Source organism: Meriones unguiculatus, chromosome 18 (genome assembly GCF_030254825.1).
Source record: "Meriones unguiculatus strain TT.TT164.6M chromosome 18, Bangor_MerUng_6.1, whole genome shotgun sequence".
Taxonomy (NCBI): domain Eukaryota; kingdom Metazoa; phylum Chordata; class Mammalia; order Rodentia; family Muridae; genus Meriones; species Meriones unguiculatus.
Genome location: NC_083365.1, coordinates 37,838,077 through 37,858,628, shown reverse-complemented (window position 1 = coordinate 37,858,628; position 20,552 = coordinate 37,838,077). Strand labels below are relative to the sequence as shown.

The window sequence follows — 20,552 nt, the reverse complement described above, 5'->3', positions numbered from 1 at the left end:
AAGGTAGAAATTCAGGTGTGACCTTTTAGGCCTAGTATTCTATGTGTGACTGAGTTTGGGTGGTGATTTGTAATGAATTGTGGGCATACATTTTCTGGTATATTCTGAAGTGTTTGGAGCCAGTGGCCCTGGGTTCTGGTTCTGTGTGTAATGTTGGGCGGTTTATTTAGCCTGACTGTCTTAGTCTGTTGGTACCGCTGTAGGAGAGTACCTGAGATTGGGTAATTTATGAGGAACATAGATTTAGTTTTCACAGTTAGGAGGCTGAGACGTTCAAGATCAACATACCACAGATTCAGTTGTCTTCATAGGATAGAAAGGTAATGGGTAGCTCTTCCATAAACAGGAAAGCCTCTTGATTGGGAGCCTTAGTCACCTTGTGTCCTAGTCACCTCAAGATCACCCTGTCTTAGTACTCTCATATCTGCAACACCTGAAGATGGAGAAAATGCAGTAGTAGAACATAGCATGGAGTACAAGGGAGTCCATGAAAACAGATGCATCCTCCATTTGTACCCACCTTGAAGACTGTCTCTTGTGGTGTGCTTTCATTTGGGGACATTCTACTCTAAAGCACTTCAGAAAATGTTAGCAGGGATTTGGTTGGTGTACTTCAAACTCTAACTACTTGAAGATACATAACTGTAAAGTACAAGCCCCAGGTACAAAGGCTAAAGTGAGGTGAGGGACCTGTGAGGAGAAGCAGATTGATCCTTTTTTTTTTATTTTTTTTTATAAGTTACATTTTATTAACTCTGTATCCCAGCCGTGTCCCGATCCCTCATTCCCTCCCAGTCCCTCCTTCCCTCCCTCCCTCCCTCCCTCATCTCCACCGTGCCCCTTTCCAAGTCCACTGATAGGGGGGACCTCCTCCCCATTCATCTGATCCTGTTTTATCAGGTCAGATTGATCCTTAAACTCGTAGAACAGCCATGTTCCAGGCAGGAGCCAGGAAGCCGGGGTGTAAAATGAATGTGTGCATGAAGAACCAAGATGAAATCCACTTTCCTTAGTGAAGTATGTTGTTTGTTTGTTTGTTTGTTTGTTTGAGACAGGGTTTCTCTGTGTAGCCTTGGCTATCCTGAGAGATCTGCCTCTGCCTCCCTGAGTGCTGGGATTACAGGCGTGCACCACCGCACCTGGCTGAGAAATATGTCTTAAAGATAGTTTGAGGGCTGTGGATGTGTGTCTAAGTGTGTGGTAGTGGATGTGTCCTTTGCTCATCTCCAGTATATGAGGGAGTCACGTTAAAATTGGTGACTAGGGACTGGTGGCTAGTGATGCTTCGTGCTCTAGGGTCTTTGAATTGGCCTTTTTATTTTTATTTGCTCAAGTTTGCCATACCTGAAACCTAGCTGTTTACTCTGTAGGATACTGGTGTTTCTACAGCATTCTCAAGTGCTATTTTCCCAAGCGTGGGTATGAGTCAGGACACTCCTTGTTTCCATTTCCTCATCTTTCCCCCTATTTTACTATTTTTGGACACAAGCATTTCCTTCGAAACAGTCAGTGCTCAGGCTGTGCCACCTGCTGTCCTTCCTTGTTTCAGTCTCGCACAGAACTTAGCTTCTTGAAGATACTCGGCCCGCCTCCTTGCCTCTTGCCACCACAACTCCTCCCTCCTTATCCAACATCAGTATCCATAGGATTCCCCAGCTTCTTGGCTCCTTGGCCTGTGTCCGATCTTGGCCACCTGCTTTTATGTCTTCCTGGGCTGTCAAGACTGTCTCTGGAATAACCTAAAGCTCTCCGCTTTCTGACCACCCTTCCCATCTCTTGGCTCACTTGTTTCGGTCCTGTCACTCTTCAAGGTTTTTCCACTCAAGTGTAGCATCCACTAGCCAAGAACCTCATTCCCTTTCTGCTTCCCTCCCCACCTAACAGATGTCAGCCCATCATTTGGCCTTACTCTCTACTGTCTTCTTTTTCTGAAAATTCTAAACTTAGTTTATTACAGTTTTGCTGGTCCTTTGCTGAGACTTAGACACCTCAGCGTGGCTGGAGAGGAGCATGCACTCAACCTTCTGATTGGATGATTGCATGAATGGCGTGGACTGAACATGTTGCCCCTTAAGAGTCATAGGTTTGAAACTTGCTTCCGTCTCAGTGTGAAGGTGTTGAGAGATGGGACCTTTGGCAAGCGATTTGGTCATAAATAGGGAATCCTTAGGGCCTTGATGCCTTTATAAAAGAGACCCCCTGTGAGCTCTTTATACTTCTTTCTGCACTATGAGCGGGAGTCCTCAAGACCAGACACCAAGCAGGCTGGCATTGTAATCTTAAACCTCCAGCCTCCAAAACCCGTAGACATAAGCTTCTGGTACTTACAAACTACCCCGCCTTTTTTATATGATGACCCTTTCTTATAGTAGCCTGGGATCACACGTTGCCACATACCTTGAAGGAACTTCTCGTTTTGCCCAACAATTCTACTCATTCCGTAGCTAGTTGGCCTGTTCTCCTGCACATCCTCCTCTCTCTGAAGCCTCGATCGCCTATCATCCCCTTTGTGTTCAGCTTCTGACCTGTTTTATACATCACAGAGAAAAAAGTCATCAAAAGGAAATCTGCTGGGGTTTCCTCTAGGGAATGGAAAGACCTCCTTGTACTGCATCCTTATGCTCTGCCATCCCTCCAGAGGGCCACATGTTCCAACCCCTAACTGCAGTCAGCCTCACACTGGTAGGACCCCACCTCTAGCCTATGGGAGGTTACTGTTCTTTTCCTTCCTTCTCCGACTGTTCTGCTGTCTGATATAACACCTGAAGTTCTCCCTGATCAACCTTGTGCCTACTCTGCCCTCACCTCTTGAAATGCCAGCTCACAGGGAAGCCCATGGAAAGCGTTGTTGGTAGTTAGCGCCATCACTTCCTCACTTTCCCTTTATGGCTAAATCAAACAACAGTGGAGATCTCATCCTTACTGTTCCAGTAACATTACCTTGTGGAGGTGTGGGGTGACTGTATTTCTCATATGAGATGCTTGGGATCAGAAATAATGCAAATTTTGGAATATGTTGCATATTCATAATGGCATCTTAGAGACAGGATCTGTGGTGATTTGAAAGAAAATGGTCCATAGGCTCACATGGAAGGCGCTGTTAAGAGGCATGGCCTTGCTGGAGTAGGTGTGTGGCTTCCTTTCAGTCTCCTCCTACTGCCTGAGGATCAAGATGCACAACTCTCCATGTAGAGCTCCTGTCCCCTGCAGGGCTTTCTGTCTCCCCCTTCTTTCATAAGATTCCCTGCGCTCTGCCCCAAGTTTGGCTGTGAGTCTCAGCATATGTTTTGATACCCTACTGGGTGGAGTCTTTCAGAGTCCCTCTGTGGTAGGCTCCTGTCCTGTTCCCTGTTTTCTCCTTCTTCCGATGTCCATCCCGTTTGCCTTTCTGAATGAAGATTGAGCGTCTTACCCAGGGTCCTCCTTCGTGATTAGCTTCCTTAGGTGTACAGATTTTAGTATGATTATCCTATATGTCTAATATCCACTTATAAGTGAGTATATACCATGTGTGTCTTTCTGCTTCTGGGATACCTCACTCAGGATGATCTTTTCTAGATCCCACCATTTGCCTGCAAATTTCATGATTTCCTTGTTTTTAATTGCTGAATAGTATTCCATTGTGTAAATGTACCACAATTTCTATATCCATTCCTCAACTGAGGGACATCTAGGGTTGTTTCCAGCTTCTGGCTATTACCAGTAAAGCTGCTATGAACATGGTTGAGCAAATGTCCTTGTTGTATACTTGAGCATCTTTTAGATATATGCCTAGGAGTGGTATAGCTGGATCTTGAGGTAGCACTATTCCCAATTGTTTGAGAAAGCACCAGATTGATTTCCAAAGTGCTTGTACAAGTTTACATTCTCACCAGCAATGAAATAGGGTTCCTCTTTCTTCACATCCTTTCCAGTGTGTGTTGCCACTTGAGTTTTTGATCTTAGCCATTCTGATGGGTATAAGGTGAAATCTCAGGGTTGCTTTGATTTGCATTTCCCTGATGACTAAGGATGTTGAACATTTCTTTAAGTGTTTCTCTGCCGTTCAATGTTCTCTGCCGTTCAATGACTGATAATCCAAACAAGGGCCATGCATAGAGGTAACCTAAAACCCCTGCACAGATGTAGCCCAAGGCAGCTCAGTGTCTGACAGGGTTCCCCAGTAATAGGAACAGGGACTGTCTCTGACATGAACTCAGTGGCTGGCTCTTTGAGCACCTCCCCCTGATGGGGGAGCAGCCTTACCAGTCCACAGAGGAAAACAATGCAGCCAGTCCTAATGAGACTTGATAGGCTAGGGTCAGATGGAAGGGGAAGAGGACCTCCCCTATCACTGGACTGGGGGAGGGGTTTAGGAGAAGAAGAGGGAGTGAGGGTGGGAGTGGGGGAGGGTACTACAGGTAGGATACAAAGTGAATAAACTGTAATTAATAAAAATTTTAAAAAAGATGCAGAACTCTTAGCTCCTTCTCCAGCACTACGTCTGCCTGTATGCCACCATGTTTCCCGGCATAAAATTCCAGCCCTTTGTGATCTGATGCCTGTTTTCCTAGGAACACACCCTTGCTGTAGCTTCCACACAGGGGCCCCACAGAAGCCACCTCCTTTTGGTACAGGGTCATCTTCACTGCTAACTTCACTTTCCAACCTGTTTTCTTTCTTTGCTCTCCTTGCTCATTTTTTTCTTTGCCAACAACTTTGTAGAGCACAGGCGTGTGTGAATGTGTGAGTATGTGTGTGTGTGCATATCTATTTACTTATATATGGTAAAGACCCTTTTAGGCAGTGCTTTTGTTTGTTTTGAATTATATGTCCTGACATATAAGAAGTACACTGTAAGGACTTGTTGAATAGACAGTCGGTTGAACAAGGCAAAATGACTGATTTCTGCCCAGGGTAGAAACCAGAGTCTCTGTTGCAGGTAGTGCGGCCGCTAAGGTCTCCATAGACTCTTAATTCAAAGAATTTCTAAGGACTGTTTAGTTGTTTCACCAGTTTGCCAAGAAAAAGTGATTATCTTTGTGCCATATATACATATGCATGTTTTGTTTTGAGCTGCAAGTTTTCCATACTCTCCTTCTATCTATCTAGCTAGCTAGCTAGCTCCAGCTCTAGCTCTATATCTGTTCTAGTTTCATAGTGAGTCCATGTGAAATGATTCCTAGTCCTCCCAACAGCACTGTGGCTTTTCCTTCCTTTGTTAGTGAAGAAGGAGGAGTTACAGAAGGAGGAGAAGGAATACTGCCTTGGATCCAGCAGACTCAGGCCAGGGTCATGAGTGGAATAAAAAATGTATCTCTTAAGTTTTGACCAATAGATTCAGAAAATATATTGAATCAGCCAAGGACTGGACCAAATTAGTATATGGATGTATGTTTATATATGCAAATCAGTTGAGTTCTGATTCCTTGTATGCTTATTTAAATGGCACTTTTGTGTCATTAGGGTAGGCTGCTGTAAAGCCTTGAACAAGCAAAAACTCCCACTAGCCATAAACACAGACTTTGCTTTTGGGATTATTTTGTGCAACCAAAAGTAGCCCATTTGTGCTGAAAATAAAAATACTTTTAAAAAAGATAAGTGAGATCAGTTCCCAGAAGAACCATGCCAACGTCTTGTCTCTGCCCAACTCTGTGATAGTCTAGAGGCAAGCTGTCCTGGCTGACCATGCAGGTGCTCTACTGACAAAGGATCTCCAGCGGTCTCCTTCCAGACTAGGAGCATGTTTACCCCAGTGTGAAGCTAGCCAGGATGCAGAGCTGGTCCACATGAGATGAAGACATCAAAGCTGATTGTGATCCAATTAGAAGATACTATTGTCCTCTAATTCCCAAAGTTCTTAGGCTGTTACAAACACTTAGTATGTTTCCTTGGGGATGGCTGTGGGATTGCCTCAGATCTAAGGCTCATTGATATGCACACATAATGACTGGACTCCAGCCTCTCATAACTCTTAGAGCCAGGAAAACTTGGGAACCACTAACTGCATTTCCACTCAGCAAATGAAATTTTTCAGGATTTGCACAGTGGCTGTAAATGCTGTTTTTTTCCTCAGTTGGTCTTAAATGACTGTTAGTCTCTTGTGTCTTAGAAAAAAGAATGTGAACACTTTATTGGGAAAAAATTTATAACTGTTTCCATTTATAGTACTTCAGAGAGTGAACATGGGAAATAGTTTAAGCTGGTAATTTTAGCTATTAGTCCTGGCTGAGGAATTCCCAGAGATACTTATCTGTCTGTGTTCAAGTCACATTATGCTGTCCTCCCCAGCACATACTTCTTTTGTTCCCTGGTGTTCCTTTATCTGAAGTTGTTCCTGAAGGCCACCTGCTCTTGATGTATGAAGACAATTTTCATATCTGCCATATGCAGCTAATGAGTTTTTCTACTGTCTCCCAGCTTTGACTTCTGTCCCCTATTAGAGAGAAGAACTTCTTTTTCAAATTTTAGAAAGTCTTTTCCTGAAGTTATGTGAACCTGTATCGCTCAGGAAGAATTAGATGTCATCTTGGCAGCAGACACATTTGCCTTCATAGCTCTGTGACTATAGGATAAATGATAGCTCCAGCTGCCATCTTGAAAATGCAAATTATTCATGGAATTGTGAGAGGAAGGATAACCTCTTGAGCCAGGGTCCAGCTGAAGACTAGAAGGACACATGTTCTCACTCATTGTCTTCTGCACCTCAAGTATTTGCTGACTTGAGTTTCTTAAGTGTAACTATATTTTTCTCAATATTTTTCTTCAACACAGTTTTTGAAATTTATTCTTGTTCTTAGTGATGCTGTCCATAAAGTTAGGAGTTTATGTACTTATTATATTATTATTAGGATTCAAAACATACAAATGTTAATCCAAGTACTTCTAAGTTTCCAAAACTGCCCATAATCATATTCCTTCAGTAATTTAATGTAAGTGCATTTTAAAAACAGTAAATTTAAAATAACTTTGAAGGAATAAAGTCTTCATTTAGTACAATCACAGCCTTTAAGCCCCATTCTGCATTTAGAAGTGCAGGAGTATGCAGGAGTCTCTCGGGATAGAGAAATGAAACACTTAGGAGCACTTTTGAAGACAGAACTAAGACGGAATGGAATTGTCAGGATACTTTACTGAGGCTGGAGAGAGGGCTAATTGATTGAGAGCACTAGCTGCCCTTCCGGAGGATTCAGGTTCTATTTCCAGGGCTCACAGTCTATAACTCTGGTTCCACAGGATAAGGCACTGTCTTCTGGCCTCTGAGGGCAATACATGCGTGTGCTGTACATACATACATGCATACAAAATACCCACACACATAAGATAAAAGTAAAACAACCTTAAAAAGATTATTCATCCTAGTTAAGCTGTTTGGACTAGATGGAAAATATTTTGTTTTCTGGTAGTGCAAGGGATGGAATCCATGACTGTGTATATGCTAGACAAACACTATCACTGAGCTGCACACTCAGAGAGATTTGTTCAACCCAGTAATCTGTCTTGCACCTTCACTGTTTTACTAAATGTGCTTGATTCTCTCTTGTTCTCACTCTTTGACTACAAGTAAACTAAATGGCTAATACCTTAGCCCAGATATTTTTGATGGTACCTTTTTTTAAACCTGCTACCTCAGGCTAAAACTAGCATCTTGCCTTGACAATTGGTATAAATGTATGATCCTGTATCTTATCTTTACAACTATATTAAACATGACTTCTTTATTTATCAAATGGAAAATGTCTCTACTGATTTTAGTGATAATATTCTCACTGTAAAACATTAAAACAACAACGGGAGATAAAATATGAGCCTACCACCATAGCAACACCCAAACTTCAGCAGTTTGACCTTTCTATCTTTAAAATATGTATTATTTTGCACTATCTTGAATTCCAAAAACCAGTAAACTGAGCTGTTACAAGTCAAAGATGGTCTAAATAAGTAGAGAAAGGTAATGGTCACCTGTGCCCTTAGTTTTTAATCTTTGACTGGTTCTAGGAAATTGACACAAGACAGACTGAGAGGAAAAATCATTCAAATGTTATTTTTTACGTGACCACAGGACCTTCTTGATAGAATGAAAACCTGAAGAAGCAAAGTATAAAGTTTCTATGTCCTTTGGACAAGGAATGATAAACTTGTGAAGAAATGGTGAGCCCTACGATCTGGGCAAGGGACAGACAGTTGTAGGAGAGGAAGAGAATGGCAGAATATGAAGCTGGTAGAAAGTAAAGATTTTAGAAAGATTGTTTATCTCGCTCCACTGTATGCCAACTCACAGTCGCTGGCGACATACTTTCTCATATGGGTGCCACAGAGGTCACTTCCTCATGGGAATCTTTGCAGTAAGCCAGGGTAGTTCTGAGGCTCCTTTCTACACCTGCCCTTAGCAAGCACCTTCAGCTCAGAAGGGTCCATCTCCCACATGCAGCTCATTTTAGGTGATGCGTCCTAATTCCTTCCTTCCCTGTACATACAGCACCTTTGAAACACAAACACACGCCATCCTGTGTACTTTCTTTGTAGTAAGATGGCCATTCTCCACCAATCCATTCATAAAAAGCTGATAGCTTTCCCAGATATTGCAACTCTTAGAAGGAACAACAATGTAGGTTGTAGCAGAAGATTAGGTTGATGGGTTGGCTTATTGGATTAAGATCAGGTGCTTTTTTTGCCACGTGTGTCATGACTCATTTGAGATTATTCTTAAATTCCTCTTGTTTTGATCATGAGAAATTTGCATAGCCTCGATAGTTTTATTAATTTATATATTTTTCTGACCTTACAAAGACAAAAACAAACAAATTAACACCCAGCTGCTCATTTGTTGATTCTTTTTTTGGTATGTTTGATGTTAGGTTGTGTAACAAGGAAAGGGACATTGCTATACAGTCAGTGGGAGAAAAATTCGGGGCTTATAATCTTTATGGCAGCAGAGAGATAATCTAGGATACAGAATCAGCATCCAGTGTATAGTCTTTAGGACTGCTTCACTACAGTGGGGGAGTGCCTTCAGGGCTGGGCTACTTATCTTTGTGAATTTGTTCTGGGAAAGCTGTTCCATGGAAAATAATTGGGTTTGGTGTAAGGCAACTGGGATAATAAAGTCTATAGTGAACTGCAGGCAGCACCTTAGACGCTCTTTGGATTTAAACTTTAAAATAGGGCAGGATAGCTAGTCTGTTCTGTTGCAGCCCATCTACCCAACTCCTGGTTCCTGCAACAACACAGAAGCCTGGCTGGAATGGGAAGGGCTTTAGAAATGTGGCAGAGGGTCATTCTTCATTGTCATCTCCCTGTGGGCCTATGAGTGCCCCAACCACCCCCTCCCCCTAGGCTGAAAACATGACTATGAAGACTAATGAGGCACTGGAAGAGCAGCACACTGACTGGGCTCTGTTTGTTCTTCTGCTGCAATTTTCTTTTTCAGGCCTGACTTAAAATATTCAGAAAACATGGAGGGAACACAGCTATTGCAAATCTTTGATTATTCTTACCCCGCAGAAAATCTTGAAGAGTGTGTCCCTATCTCTGGTTCATTCTCTTTAAGTAAAGGCTTATCTTTAAGTAATTAGATTAATATTAGTGGAGAAAAAGTGAGAGGGTACAGAGGCTGGGAAAACAGATAATAAAATAATAGCAAAATGCAAATAACTCATCTAGGTGATGGCTATACAGATGTCCATGGTAAAATAAATTTTGTTGTTTGTTTGAAAATCACAGTAATACAATTTTAGCAAAAATGAGTTGAAACATCTGCCTGCAAAGTTTTTGGAAGTTGGTAAAAGATTGCTGATAGACCACCACCCTTTACCCCATTGTTTCTTCATTTTTGTTCAAGCAATACTCATTCCATTTTGAGCACCTCGAGGGGACATATAGACATATTAATGAACAAGGAGGCCCTCTGCACATTTGTCTTCTCTTCTAGGGAACTGGGGGGGACAAACAAAAGATAGTGAGATGTTCCATAAAAGGGAAGGAAACACAGAAGCAAACGATGATGTATGTGGAGGACTAGCAAAGGCCTCTCTAAGGAGGACACATTTGAGCCAAGATCTGTATAAATAAAGGAACCAGCCATACAGACCTGTAAGAAGGAAGGTTACAGGTGGATACAGCTGGTGTGTCTGAGGAAGGGAAGAAGGCCGAATGAGAGAGGAGGAGAAAATGGTTGGAAGAGAGGTGCCGGAGGTAACCAGATACTCACATAGTGGGCCCTAGAAGGTTCCTGTGGTCGTAAGAGACAGTGGAGTGGATTTGTGTGTTCATTCACACTGCATACAACAGAAAGGGATCCCAACATCAGGGGGTGCATGGAAGCTCTGGCTTGCAAACAGAAGCTGTGTAGAAAGCTGTCTCCAAAATATTTATAGAAAGGACCCAACTGGTTGATGAGGATCAGTTCATCATTGCTAGTTAAAGAATTTCCTCACCTCCATTGTATTGGTGCATATATATTTTAAATTGCCGTTTGTTAAAACTGATGGTTGGATGGTATATGTACAGCTGTATGAAACATATGTGTGTATTTGTACCCACAACATGTATCGGAAAACAGAGCAGTGCCATCACTCCAAGAAGCTCCCTCACACTATGCTTTCTAGTCACACTCCTCCCCACCCCTGGTCACCATGGGTCAGTTCTCCATCATGGTAGCTGTGCCTTTTGAAAATATCATATAAATGGAACCAAGCCACATTTAAGCTTTCGATCCTGGCTCTCACTCAGAATAATGCTTATGAATATAGTCTTCAGCCTCCAAGGGGATATGGTGAGAATAACAGTTAAAAGTTGTTTGTAAATGAATGGAGAGGGGTAAATAGTGTCTAGATGGTGAGGAATGGTGAGAACCGGGAACAGGCAGAGAGGGCCTAGAAGTAGGCCCTGGAAGAAGCATGGGTGTATAAAACAGGGTGAGGCCTCGATGACATTTGCTGCCCTAGGCGTGAAACATAAATCACCTCTGTTTTTTTCCTAAGAGACCTTCAGTGCATCAGGTTGTGACGTTGACTTCATTTTGAAGGCGTGTTGACCCTGCCAAGTACAGGAGCTACCAGTCGTCCCGGGTACAAGAGCAAACTGCAGGGGGATGGCTGTTAGCTTAGTAACAGAGGGAACAATGGAAGAAAAGGAGGCTAGATGCCTCCCAGTGGTGGAGCCTAGGCTCCAGAGAAGCAACAAGAGGCGAAGTCCAGCCTTGAGCCTGGATAAAGCAAAGAGCTCTGCCGAGCCATCGGAAAGAGGAATCCCTGACGTCTGGCGTTTTGTACGTGTGACAGCACCAAAGAGCTAGGCAGTAAGCCTCTATCAACTGTCACCAGCTCCCCCGTGATAAAACTGGCAGAGTAGCTCTGAAAACTCCAAGCCTGGTTTGCTCTTTTCCATAATGACTGCCTGTTCCTGCACCTTCGCTAGCAAAATGATGGAGCTGGGGAAAGGAAGGGCCACCTCTCATTTCTGCCAGCAAGGATGCATTGCCGTGTTGCTCTGCCACAGAAGTGAAGTGTACACCAGGGCCTGCTGCATAATGATGAATCCCCAGAGACCCCAGATAGTGATCGATAGTGACGCCCAGCTCAGAATCTCGCATAATGAGCTGCTCAGTCCTGCAAGAGTCACCAGCCAGCCTCTGGGAAAGCTCCCCTCCCCCACTGTCCACTCATACAACAGACACTCCCCTCCCCAGCCTCCCCCTCAGTTGGGTTTCTCTTTGATTGGCAGAGGCCCTGTTATTTCCGCCTGGATTGCCTGACAACCCCCCTCCTCCTGGTCTAATTATGCTGGGTCTATTCTTGGTCCACTGTGACCCCAGGAAGGCTTTATCAGATTGTCCAACTGACCGTGACCAGATCTCCAGCACCTGCCTCCCTTTCTGATTGAGAGTGGAAGGTGTTTATACACACAGAACTGGTATCTGATTGACTGGCTTGGGTCTGGGGCTGAGGACGACCCGTCTGAGTGTCAGCAATGAAAAATGGAGTGTGTCTCTCCACCGAGCCTCATTAACACCCCTCTGGGTCCAGACAGTATCAAGTGGGGTGTGCACAAACACAGAGCTTGCTGCCATTGTTCAGGGTCCCCGGGGACAGGCTTCCAGCGACTGCAGCGTGGCCTGGGTCCTTCACACCATTTTCATTGTCCTCCTTCTGCTGTCCCCACCTTTTTGTTTATTACCCATGTCTCTTTCTGATTTGCCTCAAACGGGACTTCTACCTGTTCTCCACACTCACACTTTCTCCCATTGACAGTTCTCATGGAAGCAAATCAATGATTACTATTTTGGGGCGGCTCAGGAATCTTTGCAATTCTGTTTCTGAGTAGACTCTTTGGTATGGCCTAACTTTCCTGGGTACCTAATGGTGATTCTGATCATGTATGCAAGTGTTCTGTAAGGCAGCTCAGATGTTGGAGCCAATCCCTCTGTTCAGTGTGTCCAATGATTTGATAGGCGCATTAAATCATCCAGGTCCTTCCAGGCTCTGTTTGGATCTTTTCCTAACTGATCACTAGTGGCCTGAGAAGCTAAGAGTTTCTCAAAAGCTGAGCAATGCTCTCCTGGGTAATGACAGTGTCCCACAAATGAACATTATGGGCACTGGAGAAATGGCTCAGCAGTTGAGACAGAGGACCCAGGTTCAAATCCCAGCACCCACACAGCTGCTTAAAACTATCTATAATGTAGTCATAAGGGATCGGATGCCCTCTTCTGCAAACGTGCATCTTTCACGTCACCTTTTTCTCACACACATGGTGCACAGATATACAGGCTGGCAAAGAGCCCACATATATAAAATAGAAATAAAAGTTTTTAAAAGAAGTATGAAAAATTAAAAAGGAATGGGGGGATGGTACTTCCCACCTCCCTCCCCCAAAAGAAAACCTATTTTATTTTTCTTTTCATTATACATCTAATCTTTTTAGTGCGGACAAACTTTAAAACTGGATCACAACAGAAATGTTAGAATCAACATAAGCCCCTTGCTTGGTGTTTGTTTCTTCAAGATGTGGAGATTTTCTTTACAAAAATGTGAAACTTTGACTAATGATTTCACTGAACAAGTCAATAAACACAGTTTTCATAGTCATTAAAATTTTCACATTTAAATGTGTGTTTATGTGCACAAGCACATATGGCGGAGATAAGTGGGTTCCAGGGACTGAACTCAGGTTGTCAGTCTTGGCAACAAGTACACTTACTTTCTGAGCCATCTTGCCCACCACTTCATATTCATTTTTAATGCCTTACAAACAAAGCAAAATGAAAAGCCTAATTAACAGCCAGACATTGTAGAGCATACTTACAATCCCAGCGCTTGGGAGGCTGAGACAGGAGCCTCACAAGTTCAAGGACAGCCTAGACCACATAGCAAAGTCCTGTTGCCATACCCTCTGGCCACCAAAAACAAGCCACTAATTTCCAACTTGCTACTATTAGGAGTGGCCAGTCTTAGGGAACCAGTCGTCAGTGTGTTAGTCTCAGAGACTTTGGAGGTAACTTGCTTATGAGGTGGAGTCTCAATGAGGGGCAGTACTAGAGAGTTCCGAGGAGTGGCCTCCCGTCTTCCACCATGCAAGGTTACAGCTGCGAAGTGCAGTCTGGTCAAGAGAGGAGGCCTACCACAGGCACCAAGTCTGCCTTGCTCTTGCACTTCCGGCCTCCAGACAGTGAGAAAGAAATTTCTATCAGCGTATAAGCCATCCGGTTTATGGTATTTTGTGATAGCAGCTTCAAGGTACAGAAAATACATTTATGTAAGCATCACTTTTTTTTTTTTCAGGCACTGTAATTTACAGTCTTTTCCTCTGTCATTACTGCTATGGACTACACATGTCCCCAAATATTCACACAGGATCTAATGCATTTACTTAGAGTACCTTTTCCACCACACAGTCTAAATAGGCACCATTTTAACGGGGTTGGGGGTGAATCAATGTCCCAAGAGCTAGGAAGACACTGGGTTCCTTCCTGGGTGCAGCTCTGTGTGTCATCCCTGTCACCTTCAGATAAATAAGCTGTCAGCAACCTGGACTCGCTGGTGCGGCTTCATTGTAGCAAATGGCTCTTGGGGATCATTATTTCTTCTGAAGAAAACAAATTACTTGGGTTTTGGAACTCGACCTATCCACCTACCATAAGGCCACAAAAGGCAAGGCAGAGAGAGTATTGGCAGTTTCAGGTGCAGAGGCTCTTCACAGTGACTAGAAAGCATGGTGCTGTGAGCCCTGAGAGGAGACAGAGGTCTGAGGTTTAACCAAAGAAGTCAGACAGTTTCTTGGCACTTCACAGATAGGAGCCAACATGAGAGAGCAGGGCAGCTCAGCCCCACTCAGCAGATGTTGACTGAGAGGCAGCCTGAGTGGGTTTTAGAGGGTGTTCCAAGTGCTTGCCAAAGGCATCTGAACCTGTAATGAGACAGGGCGCTCTCTGAATTGAAGAAAGAGAAAACCAGGGGCCTCAGGCAGCTCTCAGAGCTGAGAAGACAATGGAGGCTTCAGGAAAGGTCATCCTGAGTGGTCTCAGGAAGAGCCGGGTGATGTTCTCTCTCTCCAGTGTGCCTGTTGGAGCTAGGTCAGCAAGCGGGCAGCAGAGCGGGTAGAGAGCATAGCTAGCGTGATTAGCTCCGGGTCACCCTTCTCCTCCTCTGAAATGTACAGTCTGATGTGAAGCCCACAGATACTGAAATCCCAACCCAACCTTCTTGCATGATTCCTTGTATCATCTGTTCAAAGAAAACAGTGGTGCATCTTGCAGGGGATTCTCTTCAGCTACACAAAACATTCAGAATACTGGCAGGTTTTAGCTTACCCCTTCTGGTATCCTTAGGATATCTCAGTATCCTAAGCCCTGCATCTTAACATCTTTCTTCTTCTGAAGAGCAGAATCCCTGCCTGGTCCATTGACCCCTTCCTCACAGTGTGAGGTACTTGCTGAAAGGAGAGGTGGGGAAGGCAGGGTATGGTGACAGGTCTAGATTTGACTGGCTCTAGCTCTCGCTTCCTCCTCTGTAAGGAAAATGAAATCTTGACTTCTCACAGAATTACAGGGAGAATTAAAGGTTGCATTGCAAAGTATGTGACAGTCGCCGACGCCTAGGAAACAGCAGTGCTGACTCTGGTGAAGAAAGCAGAACAAGCATCTCAATTACGCTCATTCAGCCATATGAACCAGAGACATCATGCATCTGTCCAGGTTTCATTTCACAGAAAGACAATGGTTTCTGGTTTCTGTTTGGCTTTCCTTGGTGACAGGATATGAAGGGGAAAGCAGACATGCCCTGCGTTAGAGCTGAGTCCTGTGAGCTTTTCACAAGCCATTAGACATTAGACCACCTGGGGGTTAATCATTGTCTGCCGCCACTGTTCCTTTATAGAGGCTGGCATCTTTGGGCATCTTCCCAGCCTGCCTGATGGTCACCTGACTTGGAGCACGGCTCCCAGTATCCCAGCTTGGCATTGCCTCTCCAGCTTGGAAATGCCAGCACGCAGTAGTGCATGTTCATTTACTTACTTTTCTCTCCTGCAGAGCAGTGATGCCAATGAGCTCAGACCCTGTTGAGCCTACAGGAAATCAGTGTCCCCTTAGGCAGGCTTTCATGCATCAAAATAGAGCCCTATCAATGGGCTGGGAATGGTTATTATTTCCCGAGAACTTAAGCATCAATTAATCCCCCAGTGTTCTCAGAACACACCTCCAGTGAGAAGGCTCCCTAGAGGATTCCATAGCTGAATGTGTGTAGGAAATACATGAAGCTTTTTCTTTTTGATTTGATAGCACATCTGCCTATTCAAGGACCTGAAAAGTCTGGCCATAAAGAAAAAGATAGCATTGTTTAAACCAGTAGTATAGAGCCATTCACCATGAACATTTTTACATAGCATTTATCAGCATCTCTAGGAGCTAGGAAAAAAACAAAAAACAAAAAACAACAACATCATCACTGAGGAGATTCTGGGCTACATGATTGTCCCCAGTGTTTATAGCCAACATTACATGAATATTAACAAAAGACGACTAGTTTCTTTGTTTTGGTTTGGTTATAGGACAGGAAAATGAAATTCAATTTTTTTTCTTTTTTTTTTTACTTAAGGTTTAGGCTACTTGCTTTAGGTTTGATGGCAAAGTACTCAAGAGTGCCCTTAAAACCCCACTGCCCCCTTGAAACCCTCAGGGTCATGACATGCTGTAAAACTGGATCAACTGGTAAAGACATAAACTTGACTAATAAAAGTAAAAAATTTTAAACCTTCAAAGATGTTCTTTGAGCCAGGGTTATACCCAAATGGATTAATTTTAACCTTTAAATGTATTCTTCTCAGCAGTGGGCATAGGCTGAACTGGCTCCTCACCCAGTTACCACAGCCTTCACATGGTATTTGGTGGGCAGCATAAAGCCCCAGGGTGATGGATTTACCCTAGAAACTATCTTTCACATCCTTTATGTCTTTGAGAGTGGCACTCATCGGAGAAGCTGCCTTGAAAGTGGAATTACTTTGATGAGACTCATTTAAGAGTACCGGCATCTTTGCCCAGCCATGCTATGGAAATCAGGATGCACTCGCAGACCCCGGCAAGCCACATTGCTCACCACCTCACACCGCCTGGGAAGGGCCGGAGACATGAGCCTGTAGGTCAGCACTGTTTTGAACCTGAAAGTCCATTAGGTCGCCTCTGAACCTCGGTGCAGTTAAACAAGAATGGACTGGGCAGCTGCAAGCTCTTGTTTATTATTGTAGTCTCTTTGCACATCCCTCCCAGCCCATTCTCCTCTGTGACTGGTCAAGCTGATTAGATTTGACATCCTAGCATTTGAGATTTGTCAAGTACTGTAACCCTAAGCAGTACTAATATTGAAAACTATACTTGAGATTTATTCGATCCAGATGTGTGTGCCAATAAAGCCAAGATGAAATGGCAGGCGTGGGAGGGGCTGAGTTGGGGGAGTGTGTATAGAAGGGTCTGCATGGTATGTATAGCCAATTAGAATTTTATGTATTAATATTTTCCCTTAAGGATGGTAACTGGATTATGAAGTATATAGCTTCAAGTAAGGACTAGCACTGGTTTTATTTGCAGCCAAAAATAACTGATTAAATTCAGGGAAGAAGAAAGACAATCTATTTTAAACATTTTTGAACACTTTTAAATTGGTCAGGACCCTTCAGCTGTGTGGTCTTGGGAATCATTAGTCACCCTCAGTCAGGGGTTTGACAAGGCCCTCCAAGGCTGAATTTCTCCTGTCTAAAAGTGGCATTTCTAGACATTCAAGAATCTCCCATAAGAAACAAGATTCTGTTTCTAGGTCACCAGGGCAAAGCCTCCCACACCAGTGACACCTGGGTGCTGTTTCTAGCTCTTAGAAGTTGATGAGTAGAGAAATCAAAGGTATAAAGGTCTCTGTTCAGATATTAGATGTTACATTGTGTGGAGGGTTGCGCACTGATTCTATTGGTATCACTCCCAGCAGGACCATCACCTTCTTGAGCCCAAGCCTCGGACGTCAAGGCCATGCCCTGCTGAGAAGAAAGCTAGTACACTGTCTGATAGGGATGTGCTTGACATGAAAGGGAGGCACGGGGTATGATTATCCCTTAGCATGCAGTGCACAATTAACTGTGCCTAACTCTTCCAGGGAAACTGGTCATACCACTGCAGAAGCAGATGAAAGGCGATTCCAAAAGGGAGGCATGGAGCTACAGTCCAGCTAAATGAAGGTGACTTGGGGTAGACAGGGTGTTGATATCAGGGAGCTGTGATTGTGCTTCGTAGCTCTTCTTCTGTGACTAGTTCTAGGCAGGAAATTGAAGATCAGGTTGCTATGTCAGCCCCCCTTAGAGGAGGGTAAAAAGGAAATGACACTGTGCAAGGGAAGCCTGCGGTAGCTTTGTGTGCACACTTGTCTCTGGAGAAAATGTAGTGTGCCCTGTGTTGTTTCCACACAGAGAATGCAAGGTTGTATGTTGGGGTGGGGAGGGATCTTAGCAGCTTTTCTTCATCTTTATTTACAGCCCTAAGTCCAGGAGGTGAGGGCGCTGCTAGTAACTCAGCCTCTCCTCCATACAGCTTTAGCCTGTGGCTTACTGCCCCATCCTGAGCCAGGTCTTGAGTAAGAATGCTGTCTCGGACCCACGCCAAATAGATTCCAAATGATGGAATCTGATTTTTCCTGTTGGGTTTGGAGTCAAGGGAGTTGCGGCAGTGTGCAATTGGGCCCCTATGGTCTACCTCACAGAAAGCCAAGGTACAGTCCGGGAACGGGGATTTGGCAGGGCTTTGCCTGGAGCTCAGGTGAGTCATTACCACCTGGGAAGCATCCTGACCCTCTGTGAGGCTGGGAGGGGCCCAGGTAGGAGTCAGCAGTCAGGGCGGCCAGTCCAGTTCTGCATTGCCATCACCACCTTCAGTAGGCTGGAATGACTAGCAGCCTGTGCCTGAGGAGGTGAGCCGGCTGGAAGCGGAAAACGTCTCCAGGTCGAGAGCTTACTGTGGAGTGCCAAGGCATGTCAGCAGAGTGTTGTGCTGAGCCAAGTCTGTCTATCTCACTCTCGCATCACAAAGGGTCCCAGGACTGAAAGGGAGTCTTCAGATCTGCTGTCTGACCTTGAACCTACTAACGAAAATACAGTGAGAGCCACCTGGCCAAAACAGTGATATTCATTCATACCACCCCCCTCCTTGTGTGGTGCTGTGAATCAAACTCGGAGCCTTTGTGCATTTGTTCATGATAGATAAGTCTCTACCACTGAGCCACATGTAATGCTATCCAGCTGAGATGCTTTTAAAAAAAAACAAAGAATATGTGTATAGCCAGGGGATGGTGGTGCAGGCCTTTCATCTACATCGTGAATTCCAGGACAGCCAGGGCTACACAGAGAAACCCTGTCTCAGGAAGAAAAAAAAAAAGAATATATGAATAACTCATTGCAATCCACCATATCATACATAAGGATTTACTAGAAAAGCATTAGAAATAATGAGCCAGCTAAGTGAACTGCAGCATTATTAATAAAGGGCAAAGCAAGAGTGTGGGTAAGAGTCATGTAGGCACTGGGAAAGGAAGGTAGCCTGGTGGTTAAGAGTCTGATGTGGCTGTCCAACAGTCGGAGTTTGAATCCTAGCTCTGGGTTTACCAGCTGTGACCTTGACTCTGGCTTTCTCTCTTCTTCCTGTAAGATGAAGTGATAATACCACGTCATAAATTAGTCTGAGAACTGAGCTCATTTTGCAGAAAGTACTTAGCAAGTGGAGGCTGTTAGCATAATTATCATCCCTTCTCCCCTAGCAGCTGATTTGAGTGATGTTCTTCATACCACTCAAAGTGTCAGATTGCCTTCCGCTTTTCTATATTGTTACTCCAGTGCTAGAGTAGAAGACCAGGTAAATTCTTAGGCAGTTTGACCTAAGAAACTAGCCAGACATGTAATGTAGCTAGTTCTCCTGCGGAGGGCCCATTGTCAGGAGGGTCCTGTTTCTTCCATCTCCTCTAACAGTGTTGCTTAGATGCATTTGGATACATGGAGGAACCTATGTGATAGAGAGGCCAGCAGGGCCAGCACAGTCCCCCTTCCTTGTCCCTTGCTGGCTTATTCTCCAAAGCAGCAACTGGAGACAGCTGATTGACACCCCAGGCCTTCTAATGACAGGATCAGCCCTGGGTAGCCTCACTTTTCTTTTCAAATTGCAATAAGGGCATATTCTAAATAAAACAATAAAAGCAGATTCCCTGGTGTTTCCTTGGCCAGTTTCCATAGAACATCACAGTCATTAATGAAAGGAAAATGAAGGTCCAATTCCTATGACAGAAGTCAGGCCAAGATTTTTTTTTGCCCTTCCCCTCCCAGGACCCAGGAATAATAATAATAGTAAGCCCAATAAAAGTTAAAACCATAGAGTGTTTACAAAGTACCAGTACTACTAACCCCCAAACAATGTTTTGAAGGAAACTCTGTTATTCTTTTTTTTTTTTTTTCCAGATGATGGATAGGGCAGAGGAGTAACACAGACTGTTAAAGGTTTCACAGCTAGGCCTGGATGGCCAGGTCAGTTTTAGAACCCAGACAGTCTGGAATTTAAGGCCAAATTCTTAACCACAGCCTTGCCTTGACTCTCAAGGTAGCTGTAAAATATAAAAATAGTTATAAAAATTAGCTGTACACATCTATAACAAAATGACATAGACCTATACATATAATATCAATGTCATTGTTTTGCTATTGTAATTAAGAAAACTAAGATGTAAATATCTGGGGGGGGGGGATTGGGCACACAGAATATTTTACACTTTTTAAAGACCAATTCTCTGCGACTCTATAGTTACTTAAAAATATGTCCAAGCAGAAACACACTGGAGCAATAGTTTTTTGCAGTTTTGTTGTGCTCTTTACATTCATTATTATATACAGATCTCCTAGCAACCCAATGGACCAGGGATGCTGCTGCTTTTTCTAGTAACATATGTGAATCCTAGGTCTGCAGTTAAGGTAGTTAGCATCAACTGGAAGCAGTGAAGCCAGTGGGTAGTGCCTATCTCATTGTTTTCTTATAAATACCAAATGGGAGAAGACCCGATACA

At 43.9% G+C, this 20,552-nt stretch overlaps 1 protein-coding gene across 1 annotated transcript in view; it reads left to right on the top strand.

Annotated features, from left to right (window-relative positions):
• The window catches only part of Abtb2 (ankyrin repeat and BTB domain containing 2), a 155,606-nt gene that overhangs the window by 48,699 nt on the left and 86,355 nt on the right, over positions 1-20,552 (top strand). The gene's annotated exons all lie outside the window — the stretch shown is intronic.